The following is a 21,413-nucleotide window of genomic DNA, read 5'->3' as shown; positions in this document are numbered from 1 at the left end:
TCTCACAGAAAGAGCTTGGTCCCTTTTCTCAACCCTTGCCCAGTCTGTTGCCTCAGAGCTATCTTTTGTGGCAGTGGAGTTCCATTGGGTTAGTGGTGAACGGAGCAGGAAGCTCATCCACGCCGAGGGGCGGGTGATCCCCATCTGTTTGACACATGAGTTCAAGTCTGGCTTCGCGGGGTGGACTGTCCGGCTGGATATCAGAGCACGGGGCAGGACAGCCAGGTCTGGGCTCCGCCTCAGCCTTGCAAGCCCCTGGGCCCCACGGACCCTTTGGGGGCAGGGCAGCACCATCTCGCCCCTGGGATGGGGGTGGGGGGCAAGCTGCCAGTGTGGGCCGCTTTCATCCCCTTCTGTGTTGGCTCCACATCACCTTTTGCCGCTTGCTTCCTCTGCACCAGGTTTACGTCACCAACCGGACGGGTCGCCGGTCCACGCCGTTCCCAGTTTGTAGCGGGGACCAGAAACGCACAACAAGGATGGCCTGGCCTCCATGGTCCTCAACACCCACACGGCAGAAATGCTGGGAGGTCAGTACCTGCTGCTCTGGGGTGTCTGGGAGCAAGAACAGAGCCCTGCCGGTGCCCCTCATCCCAACCTGCAGCCCCTGCTGGCCCAGCCCTGCCCACCCCAGCTCTGCCTGGTTGCCCTCACTTCCCGACCGCAGCCTCTGCTAGCCCAGCCCTTGCCCCCCCCAGCCCTGCCGGTGGCCCCTCATCACTTCCCGACCCGAAGCCTGCTAGCCCAGCCCCTGCCCCTCTTAGCTCTGCCGGTGCCCCTCACTCCCAACCCTGGCCAGCCCCGCTGCCAGGCCTTGCCCCCACCCCAGCCTCTGCCGGTGCCCCTCACTCCCGCCTCAAAGCCCCTGCAGCCCAGCCCTGCCCCCACCCCAGCTCTTTGCGGTGCCCCTCACTCCGCCAATCCGCAGCCCCTGTGGCCAGCCCTGACCCCCAGCTCTGCTGGTGCTCCTCACTCCAACCCGGCAGCCCTGGCTAGGCCAGCCCTGGCTCCCTCCCTAGTTTTCCATGCACCCTTATTAACCCTCACCCCGGCCCCCTCTCTTGTTGCACGTGGGGCGTGGCCGAGGGACGCCCCCGGGCTGCGTCGCGTCTAGGGTGGGGGTGTTTGTGCGGGATGCCAGAGCCCGTTCCCCTTGAGGTTTGGCGGACTTGCGGCCAAATCTGGAACCCCAGCCCAACAGGCCAGCGCCACAACAAACCCATCCGGCCTACGAGGACACCCGAATAATTTCTGGCACCTCCTGCACTCGGGGTGGAGACAGAGGAGGCTCTGAGGTGGGGACCTCGCTGAGAGTCTTGTTCTACACGGAAGCACCAGAGCTCAGCGCCAAGCAGTTCACTGTCCTGGTAAGCGCTGGGTCCGGGCCCAGACTGGGGGACAAAATCCACTGCCAGGATGCGGTTCAGCCGACCCCCGCACTGTTTGGAGCTGGGCACCCCCGCGTCGGAGCAGCGTCCAGGCTCAGCGCCTGTGGGGCTGGTGGGGCCGGACAGGCCCGGGAGCTGGGAAAGCGCGGGTGCCCCTGTGATGTCAGGAACACCATTGTCTGGGGAGCCGGCTTGCTGGCATTCGGCCTTGCCGGGTCTGTCTGTCCCCAGCAGGCCCCCCACCGGTCTGTCTGTCCCCCGACCCCTGGGGTCGCATCGTCCCCACACGCACCCCGCCGCGGTCTGTCTGTCCCACAGGCCCCCTACCAGGTCTGTCTGTCCCCACACCCCCCCCATGGTCCATCTGTCCCCCACATGCACCCCATTGGTCCGTCTGTACCCACACGCCCCCCATGGCGGTCCATCTGTCCCCACACGCACCCCCCTTGGTCTGCTGTCTCCACATGACCCCGCTGGGTCTGCGTCCCCACATGCCCCCTCATGGGTCCGTCTGGTCCCCACACGCCTCCACCAGGTCTTCGTCCCACACACATCCCAGGTCTGATCTCCCACACGCCCCTATGGGCCGTCGTCCCACAAGCCCCCCCACCTGGTCGTCGGCCCCATACGCGCACCCCAGTGGTCTGTCTGTTCACATTTCCCCCCACTGGGTCTGTCGTCCCCGACCCCCTTACCCCCATCCGGCCCCTCCACACAACCCACCAGTGTTGGTCCACATGCCCCTATGGGTCGTCTGTCCCACACGACCTTACGTCTGGGAGCAGCCGGTATGCGTTCGGCCGCGGGCTGCCTGTCCCACAGCCCCCGCGGTTCTGACTGCCCCCCGCCCCCCCCAAAAATTTTTCGTCCTTCCCAAGGCCGGTGCCCCTACCCCGGCGTGTGCTCTCCCAATGTGCTGGATGTGGACCCACGTGATGGCTCCCGGGTGGTGCCCGGGTGCTGCCCAGCCCCCGATCTGGAGCCTCCGAGCCCTTGCCCGGATGTGCAAGAGCAGCGGTTCTGGGCTGGGTCCCACGGGGCTGCGGGGCTCCAGGTTGCCTCACTGGGCTCCTCCCTCCCACAGCTGTGAGCAAGGCAAGGATTGTCCGGGGCCTGGACCCAGCCCGCAACCCGGGCGCCTGTCATGACGGCCTGGACACTGGATTGTGGGGCCGATGGCTGGCTTGCCCTTCGTTCGCATCGTGGCCTATTACACCTGCTGCGAGAGCGCGGGATTCTGCGTGGCCGCGCGGCCGCTGAGGTGTGGGACGTGGCAGACGGCTGCAATGGGCACTGTGAGTCCCTGGGGCGCGGGGCGGGGATTGGCGGGCTGACGGGCCTTTCCCTGCGTTGGCCCCTTGGGTTCTGCTCCTGCTCACTCCACCGCGGGGGCAGCCCCGGCCTGGGGCCGGGAACTCGGTCTTTCACCCGTCTCCTCCCTTGTCCTGCCGTCTGCGCCGTTGGCCCCAGAGCAAGGAAAGTGAGAGGAAGGTGTCAAGCCCCAGCGGGAACTCAAAGCTGGAGGTGACCGGGACTCCCAGGCCATAGTGGGGCTGGTGGCCGGTGGACAACGGCCCTGTTCGCGCTCAACAAGAAAAACAACTGACCAGAAGAAGGTGAGAGAAGGTTGCTTGACCAGAGGCGGGGGGGCACCCTGGGAGCCATGACTCCTGGGTTTTCTCTCCTGGCTCTGCGAGGGGCGCAGCGGCCTGGTGCCTTTAGAGCACGGGGCTGGCTGCTTGTCATGGACCACAGATCTTGCCCACTCTTGCCCCATGCGTATCCGTGGGGGGGGGGTGCTCCCTTTCAGAGCGACCAGCCCTTCTCGGGGGTTCCACTCTTCTTCAGGGTCAGGCCCCTCCACCTCCTGGAGCTGCACCTCTCGAGTCCTCAGCCGTCTTCTCTGCCTTGGGCCCCCTCAGGGGAGTCCACTTTCGCTCTGGACCCCGCCGACTTCCTTCACCCCGAAGGGTTTGCTGCCCCTGCTCTCTAGACCGGAGCGACTCTCAGCCAGTGTACACAGGAGGGTTATTGAGAGTTGAACCCGCCAGGAAACTTCCGGCCTCAGGCCTGGCTCTCACAAATAACAGGACATCCCAGTCTCCCTGCATCGGTGGGCTCTGCTGCTTCCCCCTCCGCCGCCCCACCCGAGCCCCCTGTTTCACCGCTGGGCATCTGATATCCCCAGCTCCAGCCCCGCCTCTGTCCAGTTGTCACAGGAAGTGAGGGGGAGTCAGGGACCTGCACCCCCGGCTTCCTGTGATTCCCCGTGGACTCTCGGCAGCCAGGGGAAGCAGAAGGTTTATTTTAGAAGACGGATCACAGTCCCCAGACAGTCTTGCAGCCACAGACAACAGGATCCTCCCAATTAGGTCCATCTGGGGTCCCAGGCGCACCACAGCCCCACTGGGCGTCAGAGCCTCATCTTGAGCTTCCCCTCATTCCCCATGCCAGCTCCTGGAAAACTCCCCTCCCCAGTCTCCTCCCCCCAGCCTTTGTTCAGCTCCCTCCAGCCAGTCCCCTCCCGCAGTGCAGCTCGTCCTCCCAGGCCAAACCCCCACTCAGCATTCACAAGCCCCTAGAACCGTCCCTTGTCTCTTCCAGGTAAACAGGGGCCTAAACTGGGCCTCCTCTCGGTGGAACCGGGTCGGTCAGGTCACCGGGGTCCTCTCCCCGGCAGCCCCTGTCCCCCACTGGCCAGGACCGGGTCTCCGGGTCCCCGGTCACTGGGTTTCTCATCCGCAGGCCTGTGTTTGCCAAAACACTCCCTCTTCCCTCCCCTCGTTAAACCAGTTTAACCCTGGTCCCACCCCCTCTGCCATCCCCCACTGGAAAACACGGAAAAACCCAGGGAAAAAACCCCCACTTAGAATCCCAGAATTCAGAGTGAAGGACCTCAGGAGTATCTATCCAACCCCTGTCAGGGCAGGACCAATCCCAGCCAGACTTTTGCCCAGATCCCTAAAGGCCCCGCTCCAGGACTGGACTCACAACCCTGGGTAGGCAGGCCAACGGCCCAAACCACTGAGCTATCCCCACTTCCCTTACTTCATTCAAAGGCTGGAGCCAGGACTCCTGGGGTCTCTCCCCTGCTCTGGAGGGGATGGGCGCTCTACTGGTTAGAGCAGGAGCTGGAAGCCAGGACTCCTGGGTCTCTCCCCAGCTCTGGGAGGAGTTGGAGTCTAGTGGTTACGCAAGCGGCTGGGAGCCAGGACTCTGGGGGTTCTTCTCCCTGGCTCTGGGAGGGGAGTGGGGTCTACTGGTTAGAGCAGGGGAGCTGGGAGCCAGACTCTATGGGTTGTGGCAGGGTCACTTGTCTCTCTGAGAGACAAAGTGAGCTCCGCTGGGTGTGTCCCCCCCCGGAGGTCTGGGACCGTGGAGGACACGACATCGCCTGCCAGCGCGGCAGTGGGTCAGCCACATGGGATGTCACGGACGCAGGGCTGGACTGTCGCCACCAGCCTGGGGATCTCCACCAAAGCAAGGACAACGGGTAACCGCACGGATAGGGACGGCACAGACCCGGCCAGCATGTGCCTGCATTGGACAGACATGCGGACAGGACAGCTCTGGGGCAGGGCCTCTCCCCGCGTAAGGGGGTGCGCCGGGGGGCCCTTTCCCCCCCCCATCCCCGGGGGGGCCCAGGAGGGTGCGGACTGGCTGGCTCGATGGGGCAGGCAATAGGGCCTTTTCCCCTCTTAGGCAACACCTGCCTGCGGTTTACGTCCTACTCCCGGGGCCTGACGCCCTTGACCACACAGACGGAATGGGTACCAGACCCCCCGGGGGCCGACGCTGCCAATCCCAGCAGCCTGCCTGGGTACGTCCCGGTTCCCGGCCTGACGCCCTGTCCACACAGACAGGAGTGGGTACAGATCCCCCCATGGCGACGCAGCCAATCCCAGCACCTGGCCTGGGTACGTCCGGTTCCGGCCTGACGCCTTGTCCCACACAGAGGGAGTGGGTACAGACCTCCCTGCGACGCGCCAATTCCCAGAGCCTGGTTCACAGACTTGGAGATCCACATGGCCTGTAACTTAAATTGGTTTTCAATCCCCCCCTCCCCCTCCGCCCTTGGGCAAACCTGGCCATTTGGCACAGCAGCCAGCCTGTCTTTCTGAGTCGGGGGGAGGGTCCTGGATGGTAGTGGGGGAGGTCCCTGGAGTGGGGAAGGGGGTCTTGGAGGCGGGGGAGGGGGGTCCTCTGGAATGGTAGGAAAGGGTTTCTATGGAGGTGGGGAAGGGCGGGGGTCCTCTGGAGGTAGGGAGGTGGGGTCTATTGGAGGTGGGGAGGGTCCCTGGAGTGGGTAACGGGGTCTAATATGGAGGCGGTCGGGGAGGGGTCCCTGAGGTGGGGGCGAAGGGGGGTCTATGGAGGGCGGGGGGGTCTCTGGAGGGGGGAGGGGGTCCCTCGGCGACAGGGGGAGGGGGGGTCCCTGGAGAGTAGGGAGGGGCGGTCTATTGGGTGTGGAAGGGCGGGGAGTCCTCTGGAGGTTAGGGAGGGGGTCTCTGGAAGACCACGTACGGGTGGGGAAGGGGGGTCTATGAGGTGGGGGGAGGGGGTCCCTTGGAGGCGGGAAGGGGGTATTATGGAGGGGGGAGGGGGTCCCTGGAGGTGGGGGGAAGGGGGGGTCTAATGGAGGCGGGGGGAGGGGTCCTCTGAGGTGGGAAGGGGGAGGGGCCTCCCCCATCCCACGTCCCTCACCACCCACCCCCGGCCTTGCAGATCCGCCGCTGCCCCCAGCCGGCTGCCAGGCGCCGGCGAGCAATCCTTGCAGACGCTGCAGAAAGATAGCAGCACAGAAAGGTCAGGACTTACTGCCATCACGCCAAGGCTCCCTGTGGCCCCACGTGTTGCCCCACCCAGAGTGCCCTCTTGCCCACGGCGGCCTGTACACATCTCACGGGAGCCATCACCGGTCGCAGGCCTCCGGCGCCCCCGGCTCTCTGCCGCCCAGATGGCCACTGCCCTGCGCGCCTGGCCTGGTCTTATGCCCTTGCTACCTGCCTGTGCCAGCCGGCTTGGAGTGCTCACTGTTGCGCCCGCTCCCCCGGCTCAGCACGGCCCAGGGCCGCTGCTCGGCTTCCCCTTACACGGGTGAGGGGCCGTGTCTTGTCTCTCCCCCAGCCCAGACGCTCTGATGTGTGCTGCCCAGCTGCGACAGTAACCCGACGGCCCTGGAGAGACCGGTGTGGCAGGCCGGGATCCAGGGAGAACCCTGGGGCACTCGTTGCGAGCAGCCGGACAATGCCGCGGTGCACCTGGGCCTCCGCCTGCTGGCTGCCTTCCTGGACTTGGCTGCACCGCTACGCCCGGGCGGCTGTCCCTCGAGGAGCGCAACCAAGCTGCTGCTGCGGGAAAAGTAACCGGGGGGCAGAGAGGCCCAGCGGGTGGGGCAGGGAGCCCCAGCTGCGGCGGAGGGCAGGAGGGAGCCCAGTTGTGGGGGTGGGCGGGGCGCGTTAGGCCGGTGAAGGTGGTTGTGGGGAGGGGGACAGCGGGTGTGGGCACTGCTGACCCGGGCCCTACTGTCCGTTCGGGGCTAAGGCTCCATTGTTGCCTTGGCTCCATGTGGTTCCTGGAGCGGCGCCGGCGGGTCCCTAGCGTCCCCTTCGCACAGGGTCATCAGGGAAGCTCCACCCACTTGCCCTTCGTCCCCAGCGCCGGCTCCATGGCTATTCCATTGGCGGAAACCGCAGCCAATGGGAGCCAATGGGCGCAAGAGTTCGCCTGGCCGCCCTCTGCCTAGGCGGGACCGGAGTTGCCAGTCCACATCTTGGAGCAAGCGCGGAGCCTCCCTTACCACAGTGCTGCCAACTGAGAAGGCTGCCTGAGATAAGGGCCGCTTCAGCCAGACCCCCCAGAGCCCAATAACCCCGACCCCTGCCCCAGCCTGAGCCCCTAAACCCAACCGACCCCTGCCCCAGCCTGAGGCCTCCAGACTGACCCGATTCCCTGCCACCAGCCCTGAGCCTCCAAACCTGAACCTCCGACCCCCTCCCCAGCCTAGCCCAAACCCCAAACCAACCCCCTTCCTGCACACCCAGCCCTGAGCCTCCCGAGCCTGAACCCGACCCCCTGCCACCAGCCCTGAGCCTCCAGAACCTGAACCCCGACCCCCTGCACCATGCCCTGAGTCCCCAGAGTCCAACTCCAACCCCTGCACCAGCCCCTTGAGCCCTTAAAGCCCCAAGACCCGACCCCCTGCCCCAGCCACTGAGCCTCCAGAGCCTGAAACCCGGACCCCCTGCACCATCCCTGATGCCTCCAAAGCCTGAACCCCAACCCCCATGCCCCAGGCCCTGAGCCCCCTAAACCCAAACCCCGACCCCCTTGCCCCAGCCTGAGCCTCCAGAGCCTGGTAACCCCGACCCCTGCCACCAGCCCTGAGCCTCCCAAGCCTGACCCGACCCCTGCCCCAGTCCCTGAGCCCCTAAACCCAACCCAACCCCCTGCCCCAGCTCTGAGCCCTCCAGACCTGAAACCCCGACCCCCTGCACCAGCCCTGAGCCTCCAGAGCCTGAACCCTGACCCCCTGCCCAGCCCTGAGCCCCCTAACCCCCCAAACCCAACCCCCGTGCCCAGCCCCTGGCTCCCAGAGCCTGAAACCTACCCCGCTGCACCAGCCCTGAGCCTCCAGAGGGCCTTGAACCCTGCACCCCCTGCACCAGCCCTAGCCCCAGAGTCCAACTCAACCCCCTGCACCAGTCCTGAAGCCTCCAGAGCCCAACCCCGACCCCTAAACCCCAAACCCGACCCCCCTGCACCAGCCTGAGCCCTCAGAACCTGAACCCCGACCCCCCTCACCAGCCTGAGCCCCTATGAGTCCAACTCCAACCCCATAAACCAAAACCCAACTCCCTGCACAGCCCCTGGCCTCCAGAACCTGAAGCCCCGATCCCCGACACCCTGCACAGGCCCTGAGCCTCCAGAGGCCTGAACCCCAGCCCCCTGCACCAGCCCTGAGCCTCCAGAGCTGAACCCCGATCCCTCCTCAGCCCTGAGCCCCCAAACCATGAACCCCGACCCCCTGCACAGCCCTGAGCCTCCGGACCTAACCGACTCCCTGCACCAGCCTGAGCCCCGCGAGTCCAAACTTCCACCCCCTGCACCAGCCCTGAGCCCTAAACCCCAACCCCGACCCCCTGGCCCCAGTCCGTGAGCCTCCAGAGGCTGTACCCCGGACCCCCTGCCCAGCCACTGAGCCTCCAGAGCCTTGAAGCCCCGCATCCCCTGCTCAGCCTGCGCCCCCAGACCTGAACCCTACCCTCCTGCGCCCACCCTGAGCCTCCAAGAGCCTGAACCCCGACCCCTGCATCCGCCCTGAGCCCCAGAGTCCACTCCAAACCCCAGCACCAGCCCTGAGCCCCTAAACCCAACCCCGACCCTCTGCCCCAGTCCTGAGTCCTTCCAGAGCCGACCCGACCCCTGCCCCAGCCCTGATGCCTCCCAGAGCCTGAACCCCGTTCCCCTGCCTCAGCCTGAGCCCCAGAACCTGAACCCTGACCCTGCACCAGCCCTGAGCCTCCAGACCTGAACCCCGACCCCCTGCCCAGCCCTGAGCCCCCCAGAGTTCCAAAAACTCCCAACCCCCTGCACCAGCCCTGAGCCCTAACCCCAACCCCTACCCTGCCCCAGTCCTGAGCCTGCCAGAGCCTGAACCCCGACCCCCTTGCACCAGCCCTGGCCTCCAGAGCCTTGAACCCGATCCCGCTCAACCTGAGCCCCCAGAGTCCAAACTCCAACCCCCTGCACAGTCCTGAGCCTCCAGGAGCCCAATCCTGACCCCTAAAACCGACCCTGCCTGCTACCAGCCCTGAAGCCCCCGAGAATCTGAAACCCCAACCCCTGCACCGCCCTGAGCCCATAAAAGCCCAACGTCCAACCCATTAAACCCCAAACCTGACCCCCTGCACCAGCCCCTGTGAGCCTCCAGAACCTGAACCCCGACCCGACCCCCTGCACCAGCCCTGAGCCCCAGAGTCTCAACTCTACCCCCTGCCCTAGCCCAGGAAACGTTGAGGGGGGTCGCGCAGAGAGCGGAGAGATGGGGGAGGGGGAGGGGCCTTCGGGGAAGGGGTGGGCAGGGTGGTACAGATGTTTGGTTTTTGTGGAGTTAGAAAGTTGGCCAGCTCCTGGGGGCAGGGCTCAGGTGGTCATCCTGCCGTTCCACCCCCGCTGACCGTCCCCTCGACGCCCCTGCAGCCCAGCTCCGGGACGAGGGTAGTGCGAGGACGAGGAGTGACCGGCGGTCGGCAGCGCGCGTTGGCTGAGGAGTTATTCCGGAGAGTGGCTGTGGGGAGAGTTCGTCCTGACCGATGCAAGCCTTGTCCAGCCGGCGGTGAGGGCGGACTGGCCTGGGGCACGCAGAGGGTAACCCAGAGGCAGGGAGAACGCTGGGGCTCCCGCATGGCAGGGCAATGGTACAGCTTCCCCTGGCATGGCTGGGGCTGGCCCATGCGTCGCAGACACGAGACCAGGTTCAGATGGGCCCTGGGTGGGGATTTTCTGGGTTCCCAGCTGCCCCCATGACCTCTGTGTCATGTCACTCCAGCCCAGAAGCTGCCCCAGGGCCTGGTCCCAAAGCCCCCGCCAGGATCCTGCTGCTGGTCGCCAGGTCCAGTGTTTCAGTGAAGACTAATTTCGAACTCACCTCCCTCCCCACAGCCTCGCCCAGACACCTGATCAGCCAAATATTTTCCCCGACTCCATCACCACCTGGCACATCCTGGCTGTCAGCCTGAGAAAGACAAAGGTAACCCAGCTTTCTGGGGACCTGCGGGTCGGGAGTGGGGCACTGCAGAGTTTTGGGGGCAGGCGGGCTGCGCGGGCTGCGGGTCGGGAGTGAGGAAGGCACCGGCAGGGCTGGGACCAAGGCTCGGCTGGGCAGGGGCTGCAGGTCGGAGTGAGGTGGCCCAGCAGAGTATTTGCGGGCAGGGGCTGGGCTAAGCGAGGGGCGGGCGAGAGTGAGGGCACCGGCAGGGCTGGGCTTGGCAGGGGCTGCAGTTCGGGAGTGGGAGGCGACCGCACGTGTTGGGGGCCAGGGCTGGGCTTGGCAGGGCTGTTGGGTCGTGTAGTGAGGGGCACCGCCAGAGTTTGTGGTGGGCAGGGCTTGGGCTGGCGAGCTGCAGGTTGGGAGTGAGGGCTACCAGCAAGTGTTGGGGCAGGCTGGGCTGGCAGTGGCTGCAGGTCCGGAGTGAGGAGGCACGCCCAAGTGTGGGGCAGGGCTGGCTGGCACCAGCGTCGGGAGTGAGGGGCACCAAGCAGAGTTGTGGGGGGCCGGGCTGGGCTGCAGGGCTGCAAAGGTACCGGGAGTGAGGGTGGCTATGCAGAGTTTGGGGGCAGGGCTGGGTGGCAGGGGCTGCAGGTCGGATAGGAGCAACTGGCAGGTTTGGGGGCAGGGCTGGGCGCGAGGGCTGCGGTCTGGGAGTGAGGGGCACCGGAGGGCTGGGGCTGGCAGGGCGGCCCAGGGTCGCGGATGAGGCACTGGCGGGCTGGGCTTGCGAGGCTGCGGCGTCGGATATGAGGTGGCACCGGCAGGGCTGGGCATGCGAGGGGCTGCGGGTCGGGATGTGAGGGCACCAGCGAGCTGTTGGGGGCAGGGCTGGGCTGGCAGGGTGCGGGTCGGTGATGTGAGGGCGCGCAGGCAGAGGCCCCAGTCCCGGGGTGATGTGCCCGGCGACCCCGGCCCCCCAGGCTCTGCCGTTCTCCGAGCCCGTATGAGGTGGTGGTGAAGGCCATTCTTCGTGGACCGCGGCTGCGCTAACTCCGGGTGCGGAACGAGCAAGGTGGAGCTACGGGCCGTGCTGCACAAACTACCCTCAGGACGCGGAAAGAGCTGCAGTCGGTGATCGGGGCCCGGCGCTGGGGGCCTGGGGGGGTCTGAGCGCTTGGGGCCCTGGGCGGCTCTAGCCACTGGGGGCCCTGGGGGGCTCTGAGCGTTGGGGCGGGGGCTTCAGAGGCACTGTGGCCTGGGGGGCTCTGGGAGCGCTGGGGGGCCCTTGGGGAGGGATCATCAGAGCGACTGGGGGCACGCTGGGCTCATGAGCGCTGGGGGGCCATTGGGGCTCAGAAGCACTGGAGGCCCTGGGGGGCTCTGAAGCGCTGGGGGGCCCTGGGGGGGTCTGAGCGCTGGGGCCTGGGGGCTCTGAGCGCTGGGCGGGCCCTTGGGGGCTCTTGAGTGGCTGGGGGGATAGCCCCAGGGGGGCTGCTGAATGCTGGGGAGGCTCTCTAGCACTGGGAGGCCGGGGGCCCAGGAGTGCTGTGGAGGGTCTCTGAGTGCTGGAGGGGCCCTTGGGCGGGGGGCTCTGAGCACTGCGGGGTCCCTGGGAGAGAGCTGTGAGTGCTGGGGGGGTCCTGCAGGGGGGGCTCTCAGCGCTGGGAGGCCCGGGGGGCTTCTGATTGCTGGGCGGACCCGGGAGGGCTGTGAGTTGTTGGGGCCTGGCAGGGGGGCTCTGAAGCACTGGGGGGCCCGGGGGCGCTGTCGCGTCCCATCGCTGCCCACTCAGCGCCGGTTGCGTTACCCAGGCTGGTTTGGAGTTCCCCTACCAGGAGCAGCTGTGCAGCCCCGGCCAGGGCAGGAAGAGCTTCGGCAGGGCTTGCGGGTGCCCCGGGGCGTCCCGAAGCCGTCCCCGTTGTGTGTCCCCTGGAGCTGGGCTCCGTCATGGTGGAGGTTCCGGCCCTTGCCCAGGGCTGGGCTTCGTGACATTCGTGAGGAGGATGGCTCAACTGTAGCGGGTAACGGCACCTCCCGCCCCCCTCACATGCCAAAGGGCTGGGGCAGTGGAGGGATGGGTGGGCTCGGGGGTGGGGGCCTGGAAGGGGCTAGCGGGCATGGGATGGGCAGGCTCTGGGGAGTGGGAGTAGGGGCTGGGGCTCAGTAGAGCTCTGAGGTCAGATGGGAGCCAGGGAGGGCTGGGGGGCTCTGGGGCTTGCGAAGGGGGCTGGGGGCAGTGGGGGTGGAGGGGATGGGTGGCTCGGGGGGGGGCCTGGAAGGGGCATGAGGGCAAACTCTGGCCGGGAGTTGTGAGTAGGAAATGGGTGGCTCTGATTAGACTCTGATGGTCGAGGGGGGGATCACGGGATGGGCTGGGGGCCCTGGAAGGGGCTGGGGGCAGTGGGGGATGTGCAGGCTCTGGGGCAGTGGGGGGCTGGGGTCAGGAAGCCCCATCTCTCAGACCCACTCTTGGCTCCTCGTGTTGCAGGCAGGGGGTGAAATCCAGCGCCTCTCACAGACCATCATCCTGAACCCCAAAGGTTGGTGCAGGAACTCGCTGCTCGCCCTGGGCACTCAGCCGGGCTCCGTACCATCCCCCCCAGGCAGGGCCCTGGGCCCCGAGTAGCTCGCCCTGGTAGGAGCCTTGCCAGCCTGTTTCCATCAGGAGGAGAAACGGCTGGTTCCTCCCACCGCCCACAGCATGGTCCCACTGCTGCCCTCTGTGCTGGGTCACAGACACCGTCAACTGCTCGGCCCTGGCACTTTCCAGCCAGTGCCCAGGGCAGCCCCTCAGCCCATGCAGCAGCTGTGCTGCCAGGTCTAGCCTTGGGCGGTGGCTCCTTGTTGTCCAGCTCTCACTACATAATGGGATTTAATTGCTCCTTCCATTGAGGCAGAGATGGGAGCTTAGCACACCCAGGTCAGCGATTGTGAGTAGATTGAAGAGCCAGTAACACCTTCCAGGCAACAGGGACCAGGTGCCTGGTGTGGGCTTTCCTGGCATAGGCTGCCCCACAACGGATGTCTCCCTGCCCCGCACTCCCCCTGCAGCCCCATGGCAGGAGCTTGTTTATAACCAATTTGAGCGTCAGAGCACCTCTCCTCCCACACCACAAATGCTCCATCCTCCCCTGGCAGGTCAACTGCAGCAGGAGCTGGTCGGAAGCCGTCACCTCGAAAACCTGGTGCCCGACACAGACGCCGAGGTCTTCATTAGCGTGCAAGGTACACGGGGCACCAGCTGGGCCCGGCCCCATGGGGGCACCTGGCAGCAAGTGCAGCTCGGCCTTTGAGCAGCTGCTGGGCCCATGAATGTCACCCCAGGGCTACCCTCCCCCGTTTCCCTGCCCTCTGAGCTCCAGCTCCAGCAGCTTCCCTGGCCCCAGCGCATGCAGTGGGACAGGCTCAGCTCTCACCTATGCTGCTGTAAATCACCCTGCTCTGCCCTGAGAAACACGCCCCGCCCAGAGCCAGGGTGTAACAGTGCTGGCTTTCGCGGGACACAGCTGAGAGTGCCAGTCCAGGACAAACTGCTGAGAGCCGGGCAGTCACAGCCCCACACTGGGGTTTTTCCACCTCTAATACAACCAGCCGAACCAGAGAGAACTTCGGTCTCACCCCACTGGCCAACCACAAGTCACACAAGCAATTTCCTTAGATGCTCCAGTTTCCTAGTATCACCACCAGTGCCACTTGTGATAGGGACGAATGGCTATGAAAACCAACACCCCAGTAGAAGGAAAAATGTTCTCCCGACCCCAAAGGACCAAGCCCCAGACCCAGGTCAATATACACATCAGATCTTACCCACAAATCACGCTGTTGCCAACCCTCTAGAATCTGAAATCTAAAGGTTTATTCATAAAGGGAAAAAGGTAGAGATGAGAGCTAGAATTGGTTAAATGAATCAAATGACATCCATTGAGGCAAATTCTTAGTTCAGGCTTGAGCAGTGATGGAGAAACTGCAGGTTCAAATCAGTCTCTGGAACATCCCCCGCTGGATGGGTCATTCAGTCCCTGTGCAGAGCTTCAGTTTGTAGCAAAGTCCCTCCAGAGGTAAGAAGCAGGATTGAAGAGAAAATGGAGATGAGGCAGCAGCCTTATAGTCTCTTGCCAATGCTTGCCTCTTTCCTTGTTCCAAAGACAAGCATTCGGGCACATGGCATGAAAAAGCTCCCAGTCTGTCCATAGGCCTGGCCCTGCCTTGCTGGTCAGCAGGATTATATGCTACTCTCGCGGGTCAGTTTGTGTCGCTGATGGTCCTTAACGGGCCATCAAGCAGGCCAGGCAGGCAAGATGCCAAAGTGTCGGAGGGTCACCACCAGAAGCCATGCAAGTGTGAAATACAGACATGGACACACAGCCACAGGCAGCATAACCCTAACCAGCAACCAGAACCTTTCCTTAGACACCTCACACGACAACCTTTGTACGACATTTGCGCAGATATAGAATAGTGGTTGCAATAAGATTCTGTACCGAGGCGGGCAAACTTTTGGCCTGAGGCTGCATCGGGTTTTGAAAATTGTATGGAGGGCTGGTTCAGGGAGGGGAGCATGGCCTCAGCCCCATCCCTTATCCCCCCCCACGTTCTGGCCCCGTGATGGCCCACCCCTCGGACTACTGCCCATCCACACCTCCTGTTCCCTGAATGGCTCCCGGCTCCTTGCCCACTCCACCACCACTCTCGCTCCTGTCCCCTGAAGCCCCCGGAACCCCGTTTCCTGACGCCCCCCAATCCTGCCCCCATTCAACCCTGTCCCTGCCCTGCAGTGACTGGCCTCGACCCCTATCCACACCCCCGCCCCTGAGCCCTCACCCAGACGCCCCTGCCTCTATCTTTGATCTGGATGACCTTGTACATGGACAGTAATGTAATGGGATGAAATTTAATATGAAAAGTGCAAGGCAGGCCACTTAGGGGTTAATAACGAAGAATTGTGATTATAAATGGGAGACCACTCAGTTGGCGAAGCAACAGAGGAGGAGAGGACTTCGGAGATTGGTTGATCACAAGGATAGACTGTGAGCCGCCAATGTGATATGCCGTAAAAGCTATTGTGGTTTTAGGATCATCAGGCGATGTATTTCCAGCAAGTAAGAGTGTGTATAATCTCTATATATCAGGCGCGGTGAGACCCCACTGGAATCTGTGTTGCAGCTTGTCTCCCATGTTTAAGTAAGGATGAATTCAAACTGGAACAGGTTCAGAGATGGGCTACTAGGTATGACCGAGGAATAGAAACCTGTCTTATGAAAGGAGCTCAAAGAGCTTGGCTTGTTAGCCTAAGCAAAAGAAGGCTGAGGGAGATATGATTGCTCTTATAAATAATCAGAGGGATAAATACCTAGGGGAGGGGGATTATTTAGCTCAGTACCATGTGGACACAAGACAATGGATAAAACTGGCCATCAGGAAGTTTAGACTTGAATTAGACAAAGGTTTCTAACCATTAGAGGAGTGAAGTTCTGGACAGCCTCCAAGGGGAGTAGTGGGGGCAAAAGACAATCTGGTTCAGACTAAGGTTGATACTTATGGAGGGGAAGTATGATGGGTAGCCTATTCTGGCAATTAATTTGGCAATTGATCTTTGATTATCAGCAGTAAGTATGCCCAGTGGTCTGTGATGGGATGTAGATGGGGTGGGATCTGAGTTACTACAGAGAATTCTTTCCTGGGTGCTGGCTGGTGAGTCTTGCCCACATGCTCAGGGTTTAACTGATCGCCATATTTGGGTCCGGGAAGGAATTTTCCTCCAGGGCAGATGGCAGAGGCCCTGGAGTTTTTCGCCTTCCCCTGCAGCGTGGGGCATGGGTCACTTGCTGGAGGATTCTCTGAAGCTTGAGATCTTCAAACCACGATTTGAGGACTTCAGTAGCTCAGACACAGGTTAGGGGTTTGTTCCAGGAGTGGGTGCGTGAGATTCTGTGGCCTGCGATATGCAGGAGGTCAGACCAGATGATCATAATGGTCCCTTGTGACCTTAAAGTCTATGAGTCTATCCAACCCCACAGCTCCCTGACCCCTGACCGTGCTGCCGGGAGCACCAGTGGCTGGTGGTGCTACAGCCACACACCGCGCGGCACAGACACCGGGTCAGGCTGGCTCTGCAGCTGTGGTGCCCCAGGAGCTGACAGACCGACTGCCCAGAGCACCACTCATCCCTCACCGCTGGCAGTGGGGTGAGCTGCAGCTGCAGGGGAGGGGCCAGGGTAGCCTCCAGGGCCAGGAGCTCGGGGGCCAGGCAGGAGGGTCCCAAGGGCCGTAGTTTACCCACCTCTGTTCTATACGGTCACAGGTTATGTCAGTAACGTCACACAGGGAGAGAACCCAGGAGTCCTGGCTCCCAGACCCCCTGCTCTAACCACCAGTCCTCACTCCCCTCCCCGAGCCGGGGTACAATGCAGCTGTCCCAATTCTCAGCAGCACGCGTGGCACGGACAGGCCTCCCGCAGCTGGCCGGGGTGGGGGCAGGGACGAGCTGGGACGTGAGTGGGCATCTCCTCCCTTGGCAGGGGACCTGCTCGGCGAGACGCTGGTGGGGGGGCTGCAGAGCTCCATGCTGCAGAAGCTGATCACGCTGCCGTACGGGTGCGTGGAGCAGAACATCTTCAGCGTCACCCCGAACATCATCCTCACGCACTACCTGGACACCACCAAGCAGTGGGACCAGATCGGGGTGGAGCTCCGGGACCGGGCCGTGCAGAACATCGCCCACGGTGAGTGGGGCCCGGCCAGGACAGAGGGTGGGAGGGAGGGTTTGCGATGTGTGACAATGCTACACTCCGCCCACAGGGGGTGCTCTCCACCCTGCCCCCGCCCACTCCTCCTGAATCTGAGCCGGGGGGGGGTGAATGCTACCCCCGCCCCCTCCCCCAGCCCCCTGCCCTGGGACTCCGACGGCCCAGCCCCGACAGCGTGTGTGTCTGGGCTCTCCTGCAGGCTACGCCCGCCAGCGGGGTTACAGGGAGCACGATGGTTCCTACAAGCCCTATCGGGGAAGCACCAGCAGCACCTGGTATGGCAACTTCCGCGCGGGGGGTTGGGGGGAGGATGGTGAGCTGGCCAGAGTGTGTGTGCAATGCTGCCCTCCCCTGGCGGGGCTTAGAGCGGCTCGCACTGCGTGTCATACACCCTATACAGCTCACAGCGAGTGGAGATTCCCTTCGCTTGAGTGTCCTGGGCAGGGGCAGCGGGAGCTAGGGTCTGTGCTGGTGTGGGGAAAAGCCTGGCTCTGCTGCCGCAAAGGGGGCAGGGCCCTGTCCACACAGAGCCCTGTGAGGGGGCAGTGCCATTGCTCGGCTCAGCTCCCTGCAGTGATGGGTTTGCAGCAGCTCCCTCGGGCACGGTGCCGCCTGCTGCTGGGTCTGGCCACAGCTCTCTCGTGGTCTGGAAGCTCCCCTGCCCTCCTGCCCTGCAGATTCATGCACCCCCCCCCACTCCGGCAGGCTGACCGCCTACATCCTCAAGGTGTTTGCCATGGCCTTGCCGCTGGGCACCTCCATCAACCCCAGCGAGCTGTGTGCCAGTGCCCGGTGGCTGATCGGCCAGAGGCAGGAAGCGTCCGGGTGTTTCCGTGAGGAAGCTGTGATTTATACGCCCGCAATGCAGGTACTGGTCACTCCATTTGGCCAACGGGAGACCGGGCAGGAAACGCAGACCCGACAGATGGTGTGATGGGCTAAGCTGTCCTAGCAAAGCTCCGTCCCTCGCCCAAGGATCAGCACCCAGACCCTAGCCACTGCGCAGCCCTCCAGCTGCTGACACGGCTGGGCATGACAGTGCAGGGCCCCGGGAGGGGTTGGCTGGATCAGAGAACGTGATCCAGCTAGTCCAGTCGTCTCCCCTGGGGGCACTTCCTGGGTGTAAATTCCTCCTAGGGGAGATGAGGGAGTGAGGCCAGGACTGGGGAGCAGCGCATTAGCTGAATTTGTCTGCTAAGATGAGCTGCAGCAAACAAAGCCAACATTGCTAGTGTCATCTTTAGGCTTCAGAGTCAACAACCCACTGGGGCAAGTGGGGCAGTTTGCCCTACACCCCCGCAGCCCTTGTCTCAGGCTCTCTGCATGCTCTCACCCCTGAGAGGGCTCAGCGACACCCTTTTACAGAGAGCCCTGGACACGTGGCCCCCAGCAGCTGGCTATGCAGGGTGCACGGGCAGGCTCCTTTGGCACCACCCCAGCAAAGCCAATTGCTGCTCAGCTCTGCCCCTGCCCCGGGCAGGGCTCAGTGATCGGGGTTCACATGGCTCCCATCCCCCTCTGCTCTTCCTCCGCAGGGCGGGTACCACGGCTCCAACTCCGACGCCTCCCTCACAGCCTTCGTCCTCGTGGCACTGAAGGAGGCCGAGTCCATCTGCAGCAAGCATGTGAACGTAGGTCGTGGGGCAGCTGTCACTGTCCTTCCTGGGAGCCCAGCATGGCCCCCTCTGCAGCAGCTGCACTGGCTGAGCCTCTGCAAAGCGAGCCCAGGTGCCATGTGACCGGTGCTGCCTTGGCAGGACACCTCTGAGAGTGTCAGCTCAGGATGAATTGCTGAGAGCCGGGCAGTCACAGCCCAGGCTGGGGGTCCTTTGTTACTGACACACCAAACCAGCCAGCCAGAGAGGACTTGGTCTCACCCCACTGGCGAACCACAAGTCACACAGGCAGCTCTGTCAGATACTCGGTATGGGGACGAATGGTTATGCAAACTGACACCCTGGTAAAAGCGAAAAGGTTCTCCGGACCCCAAAGGGCCCAGGCCCAGGGCCGGCTCTAGGCACCAGTGCCCCAAGCACGTGCCTGGGGCAGCACTTTCCAAGGGGCGGCACTCTGGCTAGGGGTGCAAAAATCCAGGAGCTGGCCCTGAGCGGAGGTGAGCTGGGGGGGTGGGGGGTGCCGGGAGGGCCAGAGGAAGTAACTCGAGGGGGACAGAGGAACCACTCCCTCCCTAGCTCACCTCCACTCCAGTGCCGCCTGCTCCCCCGAGCGCGCTGCCGCTCCGCTTCTCCCCCCTCCCTCCCAGGCTTGCAGCGTGAATCAGCTCAGGTGCTGGCACACTGGCCAGTGCGCTGCAGCTCAGGCTCTGCCCGTGGGCGCCGGCAGGCCTGGCAAAGCTGGTTGTGCTGTTCGCTGCCCAGCCAGCCTGGGGCTGCGTGTCCAGACCCTTGCCCTCAGTCCCACCCCATCCCCTGCCCAGGGGGCTCGTATGTCAGTTCGCCCCAGCTAACCCTTGCCTGCCTCAACGGTGCCAGGTGCTGTACCTGCTGGCGCCATGCTGCTCTCTTATGGGCCTGCAGCCTGGACGCCCACGGGCTCTGGAACCTCCTATGGACCCAGCCTCTTTGCCGTGGGATCATGGCCGTCGCCTGGGGAGGCCATGAGGTGGACGTTGGGGGGGAACTGGGAGCTACAGAGTGCTGCTGCCCCCCACCACTGAGTCCCCTGCCGCTCAGCTCCCCCCTTTCCTGTGAGCTTCTCCTGCAGCTCCACTCTTCCAGCTGCACCCGTTTCAGTGGCTTTCCTGAAGTGTCTCCCCCCAGGCTCTCGGGTCCTGTCCGGCAGCTGCCCCTCCATTTCTCCCCCCGCATCCGCTCTGTGCCCCTCCCCCACACTCCTCCCCCATCCCCTCTCGTCCCTGCCCTGCAGCAACCCCCTGCTTCAACCCCCTGCTTCCAAACCCCCATCCATCCTGTGCCCCTTCCCCATCCCCTCAGGTCCCTGCTCTGCAGCATCCCCCCGCTCCAACCCCCCATCTATCTGTGCCCGTTCCCCCATCCCTCTCGACCCTGCCCTGCAGCATCCCCCCCCGCTTCCAACCCCCCATCTATCCTGTGCCCTTCCCCCATCCCCTCTCATCCCTGCCCTGCAGCAACCCCCTGCTTCCAACCCCCGCTTCCAACCCCCCATCTATCCTGATGCCCCTCCCCCCATGCCCCTCAGGTCCCTGCTCTGCAGCATCCCCCCGCTTCCAACCCCCCATCTATCCTGTTGCCCGTTCCCCATCTCCCTGCCGTCCCCTGCCTGGAGCATTCCCCCTGCTTCCACCTCCCATCCATCCTGTGCCCCCTTCCCCCATCCCTCTCGTCCCTGGCCCTGCAGCATCCCGCTTCCCAATCCCCCCATGCCATCCTGTACCCCTCTCCCACACTGTCTTCCCCATCTGTTCGGCGTCAGCCCAGAAGCTTCCCCCCGCTTCCACTCCGATGCCCCTCCCCACCATCCCCTCGGGTCCCTGCCCTGCAGGCATCCCCCTGCTTCCAAGCCCCCATCCATCCTGTGCCACCCACCATCCCCTCGGATCCCTGTGTGACGATGTGGTTCTGGGCAGGACCAAACTGAGAGTGCCAATTCAGGACCAATGATTGCTCAAAACAGGGCAGTCACAGCCCAAGGCTGGGTTTTTCCACCTCTAAGGCAAACCAAACCAGCCAGACAAAAGGACTTCGGTTTCACCCCACTGGCTAACCACAAGTCACACAAGCAATTTCCTTAGACACTCCAGTCTCCCAGTATCACCACCAGTGCTTCCACACGTCCTGGGGATGAATGATTATGAAAACCAACACCCAGTAGAAAAAGAAAAAGGTTCTCTCGATCCAAAGGACCAAGCCCCAGACCCAGGTCAATATGTTATATTAGACAATATTTAAATAAGGATGATACACAGAGTTTGGCATGTCAGTCATTAGTCATCGGGGGCACAACACACAGAGTATGGGGGACGCTGGTATTTGGTTATGGTTAGCATATAGTACATACAGTCTGTAATGTCCCCATGCGGGGTGTAAGGTGGGTGGGGTCAAAGTACAGTAGGGGAGCAGTGAGGGTACATCGCTCATCTAATGGGTTACACATAGTCATGATTAGAGCAAGCAGGCCGGGTAATGGGGACAGGGTGGCCCTCACAGAGGTGGAATCCAGATCGGTGGGTTCAGGGACTCAGGGTAGTTTAGTAGGGGGGTTGTAAGGGTTTTCCCCTCCCCCCCGTGGGTGCGTGGAGCCACATCAGCTCACTCCTAGTACTGGCGGTGGCCGGTGATGTGTTCGGTGTAGATGTCCCTGGACCACCGGATAGCGTCCAAGACCATCAAACGTCTCATGAGTCATACAAGTCAGATCTTACCCACAAGTCACACTGTTGCCAATCCTTTAGGATCGAAAATCTACAGGTTTATTCATAAAAAGAAAGAAATGCAGCTGAGAGCTAGAACTGGTTACATGGAATCAATGACATCCCGTAATGGCCAAGTTCTTGGTTCAGGCTTGGAGCAATGATAGAATAAACTGCAGGTTCAAATCAAGTCTCTGGAACATCCCCAGCTGGGA

The 21,413-nt window shown here is 63.3% G+C and overlaps 1 pseudogene; it reads left to right on the top strand.

Moving 5' to 3' along the window:
* Positions 1-21,413, top strand: part of LOC116832444 (complement C3-like) — a 55,967-nt pseudogene that overhangs the window by 21,712 nt on the left and 12,842 nt on the right.

This window comes from Chelonoidis abingdonii, chromosome 26, assembly GCF_003597395.2.
Source record: "Chelonoidis abingdonii isolate Lonesome George chromosome 26, CheloAbing_2.0, whole genome shotgun sequence".
Taxonomy (NCBI): Eukaryota; Metazoa; Chordata; order Testudines; family Testudinidae; genus Chelonoidis; species Chelonoidis abingdonii.
Note: the sequence above shows the minus strand (reverse complement) of the source record. Positions and strands in the feature narration are given on the sequence as shown.